This window comes from Octodon degus, unplaced genomic scaffold (assembly GCF_000260255.1).
Source record: "Octodon degus isolate 3935 unplaced genomic scaffold, OctDeg1.0 scaffold00024, whole genome shotgun sequence".
In the NCBI taxonomy this organism is placed as follows: Eukaryota; Metazoa; Chordata; class Mammalia; order Rodentia; family Octodontidae; genus Octodon; species Octodon degus.
Window position 1 is genome coordinate 12,065,440 of NW_004524600.1, and position 12,138 is coordinate 12,077,577.

Here is a 12,138-nt window from a genome sequence, read left to right on the forward strand (position 1 = left end):
CCTCCCTTGGTCCTGATAGCCCAGCTTCTGGCCAATAGATTTTTGCTCATTGCAAAGTACCCACCCTAGACTGGTGAGATAGCTCTGCAGACTAAATGCCTTCTTAGGCAAGCACAGGGACCAGGGTTTGATCCCCGGCACCACATGCCTTGCAGGCCCCATCCCTCGGCACGCTGAGCTGGACACTGAGTCTGGATGTGGTGGTGCAGGCCTGTAATCTCAGCCCTGGGAAGGCTGAAACAGGAGGAGCACTACAAGTACGAGCTGCATAGTGAGACCAAATACAATGAAGTACCCAGTCTATGGCAATCTGCCACACCAGCACAAAATGGACTAAGACACTCACACTTAAATATATAAAATAATGCTACCCTTCACCTAGTCAATCAATAAATCCAGTTTGGGGATTGTTAGTGCCCTTAAACTCTTTCCTGGAAAGAATGTAAAGCTAGTTCTATTACAGTGTTTTCCTACAACTACTGATTCTTTTATAACAAATAGGGACAAAATGAAATTAGTAAATAAGCCCTCCTCATAAAGACTACGCGAAGGCTGGAAACGCAGCCTGGTGGTAGAGCACCGCTGAGTAAGCCCAAGGAGCGCCAGTAATTAAGGCGTTCTGGGACGACGGGAAGGTTCTTATTTTTTCCTCAAAGGGAAAGCAAGTCTGTAGGTGAAGTTGACTCACAGCCCAGAGGCAGGTGTATGTTTAGGACACTGAAGGCACACGGATCATTCCCCAGAGCAAACGAGCACACACACACACACACACACACACACACACACACACAAAGATCTCATAGGAGTAATAAAGCATGAGCAGACCTGCCATGGGAAAAAAAAAAAAAAAAAAAACCCTTTGATTCCTTATTTCGGAAATTATTTCAATGTGTATATCTTTAAATTGATATCGGCAACACATGTTACGGTGCGACGGTCGCCGCCACCACCGCTTTCCGAATCCTCTCACGAGGAGGACAGCACAGCCGCTCCCGGCCTGCGCGGCAACTCTGTGCTTGTGGCAACACAGCTCGACACGCCGCCTCACCCCCCGCCTCACCCCAGCACCCGGCTACCCCGACACCGCAGCCCGGAGGGCCGGTTTCCCGGGGCACGTCCCCTGCACCACCCAGGCGCGGTGCTCTCTCCTGCAGGCGCGAGTGTCCACCCGCCGCCCCTCCCTGCCGAGGATCCTGGCCCCGGAGCACATCTCCGGCCTCCTTAGACCCGCCGCTGTGCTGAACACAGCGCAGAAGTTCAATCGCTGCTTTGAATGAAAGAAACAGCCAAGAAAAGGAACGAGGAGGCACACCAGCGACTACTGGCACAGCGGCAGGGGCAGAGCCGGACCCTGAAACGAGTCTCCCTCCTCCGCAGTCTGGGCGGCACGACTTCACAATTGGGCATCCTCTGCAGACCTCCATCTCCTCACTCACGAAATCATTGTGAGGCATCCACCAGTGGCTGAGAACTATCGCAGGCAGAGGGGAGCCCACAGCAAAGAGAGCAAGAGCTGCCCACCCACATTATTCTTTTGTCTTCCCCCCCCCCCACCCCGCAACTGGGGATTCTGGGGATTGAACTCAGGTCCTTGCGCTTGCCAGGGAAGTGCTTATTCCACTGAGCCATCTCCCCACCCCATAAAGTTAATTTAATTTCCTTTTTGTAGTACCTGGGATTGAACTCAGGACCTTGGCCTTACCAGGCAGGCACCTATGACACTGAGCTATATGCCCAGCCCTCCCACAAAGAGCGTAGGTTCCAGCGAGAGGATGGAGCGCAAGAGCAAAGGTCAAGGCGCCTAAGCGGCAAGAGGAAGACAACACGGGAAAGGATCAGGGTGCAGCACCACGGGCCGCACAGCACGGTGACATCCGAGTGAAGAAGGTTCTAGGTCCCCAGAGTGCGCAGTGGAAGCTTGGCGCAGGCTGAGTGAAGAGGGAGGAGCAAATGCCAACATCAGGCAGGAAACGTGGGGGAGGGGCAGCCCACGCGAGGCCTTGTGGGTTCCGACAAGGACACTGGCTTTTAACCCCAAGTGGAAGGGTAGCCTCTGGTGACTTTGAGCTGAGAAGTGACTCAACTGCACCTACCTTTGTCGTCTTATTCCTGCCCACCTCCTACCTCAACACGCCAGGGTTCAGCTCAAAACTACTCCAACCTACAAATTCCAAATACAGCCCAGGGAGTTTGAACAAAGGCAAGTCGCCAGTGATGTTAATAAAAATACACGGCTGTAGTAATTTTAAACTACTGGTTTATACAACTGATCATAAATAATTTTCATATGTATAATACCATGTCAGGAAGTATACTATGCCCTGACACTTTTCTTGAGCTGACTGTAAAGATGTTGAAACGTAATAGATGGTTACTACATCTGACTTTTTATGTAAGAGAAGGAGAGGGAGAAGAGGCAGAAACGTAATTCACAGTGATAATAAAGGGATTGTCTTTCTATTCTTCAAGGAAATGATACAGTAAGATGAACAGACGTTGAAAGGGAAATAAAAGAGACGCTATCTGACTTGTCAGAGTGCAGGAGAAAGAAGAAATAAGAGCAAAAGAAGAAATGGAAACAAAAACTGCTACATCTTTAATTGATGAGCCAGGTGCGTAGGCCAATTTGCCATCTGTAAGGCTGGTATAGTACAGAGGCAGAGCACCACCATGAATTCCTAGGAAACTGCAAACATTCAGGTCAAGAGCGCAATTTTGGTATTTCACAATAGCATGTGTTCTAGACAAACTGTATTTTAAAATCTGAGTGTAGTCTATTCTTAGCAGTACAAAACCTTTCGTAACCCTCCTGCTATAACTCAAGGCTGTTACGCACGGGAGGGCTCCAGTTCCACAGTTAATTATAAAAATAATAGTTGTAACCTGCTGCTCCAGAGAGCCAGGGCTACAAAATCATTTTATCCAGCTCACTGATTTTAACAGTCAATGCTACTGATACTTTTTAAAATGGAAAATGCTTTGCCACCATCCCTTGATTTGTGCTTAAAATAATTGTGTAGAAACCGAAGAAAAGCAGATATTTCATCTGTCTTATGGGTTATGAATCCCAGGTGTAAAGTTTCTAACAGTTCCAGGTTCCTAAACTCCTATCAGTTATTTTCCACTGGACTAGGACCAACAGTGGAAAAAGCCAACTCCAGCACACGTCTTCTGCTCTGTCCAAGTGGACTGAGGATACATCAGATTACAGCATTTATGTTAGGAAGAAAATCATTTGCGTGCTAACAGCTGGATCAAGTACTGTAGCGCTAAGACCCTGATTTCAGCTTTCAAGTGCGCACATAGGAAAAACTGGCTGTACCCATTATTTATATCACATCAACAGAGTCAAAAAGTTGTGTTAGGCTGGGGAGATACTGCGACGGTCTGGCAAACGCAAGGACCCAGGTTCGATCCCCAGTACTGCATGCCTTACCACCGTGCTGGTCACCAAAACCAGGTGTGGTGGTGCACGCCTGTAATCCCAGCTCTGGGGAGGCTGAGACAGGAGGATCACTATGAGTCCGAGCTGCGTAGCGAGAGCCTGTACCAAATACTTAACAAAGATTAAAAAACATTTTTTAAGTTGTGTTAAATCTTAAAGACACTATTGGTTGAACGTATTTTCCTTGATAATTTGATAGCAATTTTAAATGATTTCAAATAAATATGCCCTTTTGGTTTATTATTAGCCTAAAGATTCTATCTCTCCTCATATTTAGAGTGAGTTTTGTACAATCATATAGGAATCCTTACAATAGTATAAAAGTGTGTGAAGATAGATAGATAGATAGATAGATAGACAGATAAATAAAAAGGCTTTATTTGCAGAGGGAAAGGAACTTAATCAAACAGGCCTAATCCCATTTCATCAACAGACTCCTCCGACTCCTCCTCCTCCTCCTCCTCTTTTTTTCTTCTCCTGTGCTGCAGCCAGGGCAGACCCAGCAGCAGGAGCTGCAGAATCAGGGGCAGCAGAGACAGCCACAGCGCCCCCAGCCGGCACGCTGGCAAGCTTGCCAATCGCCTGGGCAATTACATCTTCAGTGTTTTTCACCTTCAGCTCACTGATGACCTTATTAAGCCGGTCATCTTCTGTCTCAGTGGCCACGCTGTCCAGGATCTTCTTGATGTCCTTAGCACTGCGGAAGGCCTTGCTTCCAAGGCCCGCCAGCAAGTAAGAGGCCACGTGGTGCATTGTCAGCGGTGGCGGCAGACAGGCCTCACGCTGGGACCTCAGCGGTGCGGGGCAGCGAAAGGGACATATATTCATAATTAAACTAAATCTGTCTTCCTGTACATTTGTATCTGCGCCTAGTTCTTCACCAGTCACCATGTCAGCGGTACTCGGCATCCAAAGCAATACAAAGCATAAAAAAACAAAGCAAAAAGGTGTAGCCATAAAGCTAAAGTCTAAGCCTCCCTGAAAGTTCTAAAAGTAAGTATCTTCCTCTCTGGATGGCAAATGTAAAAAAAACCAATGGCCACAGCTAGAGTGTAATTTGCCTCACTTTCAACTAATTGCCTCGCTTCACTTCCGGTGAAGAAAGCAAAGCATACCAATGAGAAATAAAGCAACCCTGGCGCAGGTGCCTGCAAAGGGCAGACTCCTGAAGGGAATGAGTGACTCACTATGCCTTAAGAAAGGGCACAAAACATACCCACTTTCCACCCATCAAAAGTGGGAAAAAGCAGAGCTAACTTGGAGAAGACACAGAATAAGCAGACACGGTCCTTAGAACCCCGTTTCTCAAATCCTCTCTTCTGCACAACAGAAGACACAGGGTTTTTTGGCCAGGGTGGAGATGGCAGCAGGCAAGCGCTCTGACTCGAGCTGTATTCAAATCCTAGCCTCGTAACAGGTGAGCAGGGCTGGCAGGTTCTGGTCCAACCAGAATGGCACACACAGGTCAGTTGCCTGTTCAAACAAATTTACACAACAAACTAGACGGCAGCATTTCTCCAAACCATGTCAAATCCCCAGAAGGCTTGGTGAAAACGATACCGAGCTCACTCCCACCCATGTCTGATGCAGGAGGCTGGAAGCGGGATTGCACTGGGCATGGCAGTGCCCACCCATCGCACAGCTACTCTATAGCAGGAGGATTAAAAATCCATACACATGGGCCACGTAGCAAGCAAGATCCTGTCTCAAATCAAAATGTTAAAAGGGACGCCGATGTAGCTCGGCCCCTCGGGTTCAGTCCCCCTGCTGGGGGAAAAGCTGCACGTTCCATCGTGACTGACAATGGCCAAGGAGAACCCGCGTTTCTAACAAGTTCCAGTCCTCACTGATGCTGCGGGCCTGCAAGCCATGTTATGACAATGTCCTTGGCACTGGGGAAGGCTTGCTTCCAAGGCCCGCCAGCAAGTAAGAGGCCACGTGGCGCACTGTCAGCGGCAGTGGCAGACAGGCCTCACGCAGACAGACATCAGCGATGCCGGGCAGCGAAAGGGACATATATTCATAATTAAACTAAATCTATCTTCCTGTACGTTTGTATCTGCTCCTGGTTCTTCACCAGTTACCATGTCAGCAGTACTCGGCATCCAATGCAATACAAAGCATAAAAAGACAAAGTAAAAAGGTCATAGGTATTTCTCTTTCATAGTAAGACAAATACCTACAGAGGTAAAAGTGGTTGGCACCGTCCCCGTTTGGCTGCAGGTGTCAGGTGTGTGCCTAAAAAGGGCAGCGGGGCTTTGATAGTTGGAGACTTCTTATGAATTTCATGTGGGATGATACAAGTCTAAGGGGGACAAAACAGAGGAACATCTTTCATGATGCTCCTAATGACTGCCACTTGCCAACACAAACAACAGGGAAGGCAGGACACAGAAGAACACCGTACCTGGTACCTACATTTAGTCCCTAAACTGCTTTTAATAAAGGCATTAGTTTCACTTCTCTGGGGGCGCCTTACATGTCTTCTCCAATTGCCTTCACATGTCAAGAGCTCCTTAAGTTGTTCGGGAGGCTCTTACTTCTATTCAAACATGGCCGGTCGGTGACAACTGCAGGGGGAGCTCCCAGATTCAACCGCTCTTTCTCACCTGAGCAAACCCAAGCCCTTCCGCTGCTGCTTCCACACCAGTTCCCTTCCTGTGAACTTTTCACCCAGGGCTAGATCAGTCCTTTTAACAATGAGTCAGATCATGTGACTCTTGAGTACCAGTCCTTCCAATGGCTTTCAGGCATCGGAAGTAAAAGCCAAAGTCCTTCTCCTGGTTAATGAGCACTGCATGGTCTGACTCTGCGGACGGCTGGCAGTTGCTCTGTGTGCCCACGAAATGAATGAATAATTGAGTCCCTGTGTTTCGCTGGCAGTGAATTAAAAGGGTGTTTGTGAGGATCGTGATGCAGCAGAGGGACCCCTCACACACCCAGTGTACTGTATCCAGGCCACGCTTTCCACCTCGAGTGAGCCCCATGACCTCCCCTCTAGCTGGGGTCTGCTCTGTCAGTACTAAATCACACTCTCAGGGCTTCGGGCTGGGACCAGCATCAATACATAATACTACGCCCTCCCGTTACATGGACCCTGGAAAAACTCTCGAAAGTTCAAGAAGTAAAAGGACAGAGGCAGAGAGGTGGGGTGGATGAGAAGCTGAAACTGATCCTCAGTGCTCAGGCAGTGTGGCCAGCCCAAGAAATTTAGCCCGGGGAAATTCAGGGAAACCAATCACATCTACAGCTAAAAAGTGAACTGCAGTGTGGGCAACTCTCAGAGGCTTTCTGGTCAAGCAGGACGGTGGTCACAGGAGAACTGAGGACAGGTTCTGAGGAGGAGTGGGGTGGCAGAGAGGGGAACCTGAGGCAGAACACCACCTTTGAGATGGTCAGGCTTCCCTGCCAAGGGAGAAAGAAAAACAACAAGCAGGCCACCTGCAAATGATTAGAATACAATGCCCAGGGCTTCTCATTTCAATCTACCATTTTGTATTTGGTAAAATAAAGGATAGGGAAGGTGGAGTCACAGGAAGAAAATACACTACTAATTGTGGTCCCCAGTGCAGTCATGCTGGAAATGAACTTGCTGACACAGGGTAGTACCAGAAAAGGGCTTATTCCCTCTGTCCCAGAAGCAGTATTTCCCTCAGTGACATTAAATATCACTTATACAGAAGAACTTTTTCTTTCACAAGGCCAGTTTGGTTAATCTCTCTCTCTCTCTCTCTCTCTCTCTCTCTCTCTCTCTCTCTCTCTCTGTCTCTCTCTGTCTGTCTCTCTCTCTGGTTAATTCCTAACAAAATGGAATTAAGTACTTAAGCTATTGGATAACTACCAGTTTTGGTTTTTACAGCAGGCCATGGAAAAAATTACTATTAAATGGTCGTTTGCCTTCATGGAAAACCCATTTTTAACACTTCTTCTCGTCACATACCCGAATTCAGTTAGGAGAGCTGAGGAACTGCACCTGATTTAAATGAAGGCAGGCGCTTGCTAGTGCCCGTGATTGACGCGGGCGAGAGCGGGTTTGCGAGCGCTAGCTGGGCACCACCGGGCGCAGCCAGCTGGGAGCGATCTCATTTCACATCAGAAAGCAGCTCTGTGGCTGGCCATGGAGGAGCATCACCAAGGTTACTCAGTATCAAGTGGCGGCAGGCAGAGTTTCTGCACCAGCTCCAGTGGCCCAGTGCAGGGGGAGCGATAACAACCCTCACCCCAGGATGGTCCACGTAGCGTTTCTACACGGCACCGAGTGAAATGGAGAGGCCACTCGAGTGACTTTATCAGGAGTTAAAATAGAATCGCTGAGACAGCAGACTGGCTCTGGGCACAAAAACAAAACAAAAAGCCTTTGTTTAAGCACCTCACCGCGCTTTGTTCAGACCTGGATCATCTGAATGTCTTTGCCAGTCTATCTTTTGTGTGTTGGTTACCATGTTTTAAAAAAGCAAAAAGTTCCCTTCCCCCTGAGCGGGCAGTGATTGTTACTGCTTTCCGTGGTGGTGCACCCGGCTTCCTTCTCACAGGCTGACTGTGCTGAGGCAAGAACTTCCTTCGGGGCTGACATACTTTCAAGAGTTTGTGTAAGCCACCAAATCCCACAGAAACTCCGTGGCCGCTTTCTGTGTATGGCTTCCACTCTGTTAATCTGTTAATCTGCTGTTTTGGTCTTTGCTCTTTTCTTTCCCAGCAGGGGATTTAATCCCTTTTTTGTTTACCAGGTTGGGCAACTTTCCCCAAGGACAAAAATTCGAAGTGTAAGGAATGCTAAACGTAAAAGTCTTCAATTACATCATTTTTCTTTGGGAAGACAACCTAATTAAATTCAGCAGCATTGTCACACCTGATGGTGCACACTTACAGTCCCAGCACTTGTCAGGCTGAGGCAGGAGGATCCCTGCGAGTTTAAGGCCAGCCTGGGACTACAAAGCAGAGACTTTGTCTCAAAAAATAATCACAAAAATCCCCAGATATATATTAAAAAAAAATTCATAAGCACTAAGCCTGCACCAAATAATGTTATCCTTTCCACCAAAGAACATCAGTGTAAGAGGCCCACATTTCCACCACACAATGAACAACCTCAACCTGAGCTGGCTCTACCTCAGCCACTCTTCTCTGGCTCCCTCCAGGGACTGAGGTCAGAACCGCTGAGCCTCTAGCTTGCCTGTGTTACCTCCCTTCTTCCTGGTTGACTTCATCTTCCCCAGCTGTTCTCCTGGGGGCTTCCCCCAGCCCTGGGTCCCCAGCCCCAGCGCCCACGCTTCTCCTTCCCTGCTCAGGTCACTCCTGCGGTCTCAGCAGTTCTTAGCTTGGACTCAGATGTTTGTCCCAGGTAACTTTTCCACACACCCTCAGGGCCTGCACCCACAGCAGGACCTACAAACCCACAGGAAGGATGGTGTGCTGGAATGCCTAGAGTGGGGGAGGAACCCTCAGGTCCCGTTCCCAGGGCCTTGCTGTCAGGGGGAGGAGGTGTGGAGCCTGGTGCGCAGCAGCGCGGCCTAGCACTCACTGCCGGGCATGAGGTTCACTGAAGGATGCGGGTGTGTGGGGACAAGCGGAGCCCAGGTGGGCTGGGGGGGGGGATGGCACCTCCAAAGGATGATTCTCAGCAGAGAGAAGGCACCAGCCAGGTGTGAAGGGCCATACATAGTTCCCAAAGAAGAAGGGACAGATTGGGGAGTGCGCTGGAAGGAGAGAAGGACAGAACAAGCTAGCACCCCACGGAGGGACTTTATTCTTCACATCAGAGTGCAGGATGAAGAACACTGGTGAAACTTAGAGATGTGTGCGTGGGCAAGAGAGGGCCACAGAGGAGGACAGGCCAGTGCAGCGTTACGGGGGATAGCTCCCCAAGGCTCTCAGATCCTAAAGAGATTAGGTTCTCTCCTGCCCGCGAACAGGAGCCCAGAAGGAATTTCTAAGCAAGGTGAGGCATGGTTAAATTTATGCTTTAAAGACAACACCCAGAGGTGGGGTGAAGTTCAAGTGGACCACCAGCACCAACCCTGTACCCACGTCACCAGGGCAGATAGATGCCTTATCTCCCCGACTGGCTGTAAGCTGTAAGCTGCAGGCAGAAAGCAACTAAGCCATTCATCTCTGCCGCCCGCCCCATGACTCACTTGGGACACCTGCTCAGAACACTTCTGTGTCAACACACCTTGATTTTAGACAACCCAGTACATCTGGACTTAGACTCAGCAGGTGGTGACAGAGCTAGGGTAAGCACCGAGAAGCTAATCAGCATTCTAGAGTTCAGGAGGAAGTGAGAGCATAAATTGTTTTCCAGAGAATGAAGCCAAGGACGAAAATATAATGTGACTCCCAGTGTCCCAGAGCTGCCGACCGACACCACCAGGGCCAGAACCCTGGCTTCCGTCTCACCTTCGAGGACAGTAAATGACAGTGGTACAAGACGGCAGCGCCACCATGGCTTAGCAAAATGAGACAAATTCTATTTCTATTTCCTGCCTCTGTTCAGTGGGGTCCCCCCGCCAGGATCATGTGCCATTCCTCCAGCCTCCATAATTCCATGCCTATTTTTATTTAAGTTAGAAAATGACCTAAAACAGCACACAAATGAATAGAGTAGTTTGATGATTTTGCCTATAAAAAATTTAATGTGATTTTTTCTTTAGCTGAAAATACTCTACCTTCTGCTTTTATACATCAGTGCTACGAGTAGCCTTCGGAAAGGAATGAACAAGACAAAACCCACACCCAAGCCCAATGGTTAGTCACTGTCACAGTGCTTTCAGCCTTTTCTCTACCTGAGCTGTACAAGCCGCGCCCTTTATTTTTTTTAAAGTCTGAGTTACTAACGGCCTACTGCAGCCCTAAAAATAAGCACCAAACACCAGAGAGAAAACAATCACACGCCACACCACATAATGTTTCCTTTCTTCCTCATAAACTAATTTGAATGTTCATAAAGTCAGGGATGAGAAGAAGTTTTAGGAGCAACTGTGAAGTTAACACTTGTAGGCAACAAGGAGCGAAGCTGCATCTCCTAAATCAACAGGCTGGAGAAGCCAAATCTGTCCAGGACCGTCGTGAGCTTTCTTTCTCAGGTGAACCCTGCCTAGTGACCTTTCAGAAAGTCAAGGGTGATGGCAAGGACACCGCTGGGGGCACGTCTCCTCCCTGACCCTGGGGTCTGAGGTCTGCACAGCTCAGCTGGACTTGCATCAACAGCTCCCCACCCCCCCATTTCTCAGGCCGCAGACTGCCTGTCTTCAGATCTGGAGGGACCAGAAGGTTCCCTGCAGGTGAATGGGAAAGAGACATCTGCTCGTGTGGCTGAAAGGAACCTGAGGGCCACGTCATCCAACATTGTTCCCTTAGCTAGCTCTGTCTTCCTCCCCACAGTGAAGGCTGCAATATAGCTCATGTCTGTATTTCTTCTTCATAAATTAAAACAAGCACTCTACAAACACTGCTGCTACAATGAGCGGCAGGCACCTCGAGATGCTTCACATGTACAAATTCGTTGTCCTCCTACAAAAAGATACTAGGATCTTTATAGATGTAAAATCAAGCTCAAATTGCTGAAGAAACAAACTCAAAATTAAACTGATATAACACACACTGAACATACAACAGTTTATTCCTGGAATTCAGATGTGACGCACACGCTTTTCATTAAACCCAGACCCTTTCTATTAGAAAGCAAGAACAGGAAGCATCTAAAATTTAGATCACATAATGCCTCATTCTGGATTGGAATGGGCCCTGTTGACTGGTGTCCAGAGTGGGTCAGTGTGGCTAAAATTGAGACCCAGGTCACGCTTCCATCACAGTGAACATTTACAGTGGTGACAAGGAGGCCGGTAATATTTGGCCTAATACTTTGAAAAATGTTGACTTCCAATATTACAAATGAGAATAATACAGAATCTAGATCATGTGCCTAAATACAAATACTGTGCACAATTCCAATTCTAGGCTCCAAAAATGTAAATTGCCGGAAGAAATTGGATATAGGACCACAATCATTATCTGAGGTTGTCGTTGTCCATAATTCAAGTGGAGATAGAAGAGCCATGGCAAGGCAGAGGGGATGACTAGATTAAGTGCCAGTTCTTTTAAAAAGGACTACCCTGAAGACAGCCTCATGAAAGTGACCTTAATGAGTATTAAGTCACATGAAATTCTTTAAATAAAAAAATTTATTTTCAAAAATAAAGAATTTAGATCACGGGCTTTTTTGACCCTGGGAATGGCTACATAGATGCCTGTGCTGTATCTGTTTGTCAAGCTGTATACGTTTTGTGTATGTCTATGCTACATATCTTTTTTAAAAAATGGGAAAATCCATAGGGATATTCAGTGTGGTTTGAACAAGGCAAGGAGACAGCATTCTGAAAGAGAGCTCCCAACTAGGGTCCACAAGGCCAGACGTATGAAGGCATCTCCCGCTCAGACCTGTGAGAAGTAGACCCCAGGAGGAGGAGACACTACAGCCAGAGACACAGAGGATATCTGCGCCTTCCCAGGGACCCATGTGCCCAAGACTCAAAGATATGACAGCCAGGGCTCCTCATTAAACCCAGATGCTCACGGCCTCTTCACAACAAGGAAAGGTTGATATAATCACCTCAGAGTAGGTTTGGTGTTGGGAAAGGTCAGAGAAACAGAGTGGATCTGCTACGGACTACTGGATTCTTTTTGAATATTTTGCT

General features: G+C 47.9%; 1 protein-coding gene, 1 non-coding gene and 1 pseudogene across 2 annotated transcripts in view; 1 reads left to right on the forward strand and 2 right to left on the reverse strand.

The window, feature by feature from the left end:
• Nhsl1 (NHS like 1) overlaps positions 1-12,138 on the reverse strand; it is a 91,217-nt gene that overhangs the window by 67,557 nt on the left and 11,522 nt on the right. The gene's annotated exons all lie outside the window — the stretch shown is intronic.
• Positions 3,872-4,198, reverse strand: LOC101586198 (annotated as a pseudogene).
• Positions 11,163-11,295, forward strand: LOC111816010. The gene has a single exon (XR_002820564.1). It is a non-coding gene; the product is annotated as a small nucleolar RNA SNORA1 (small nucleolar RNA).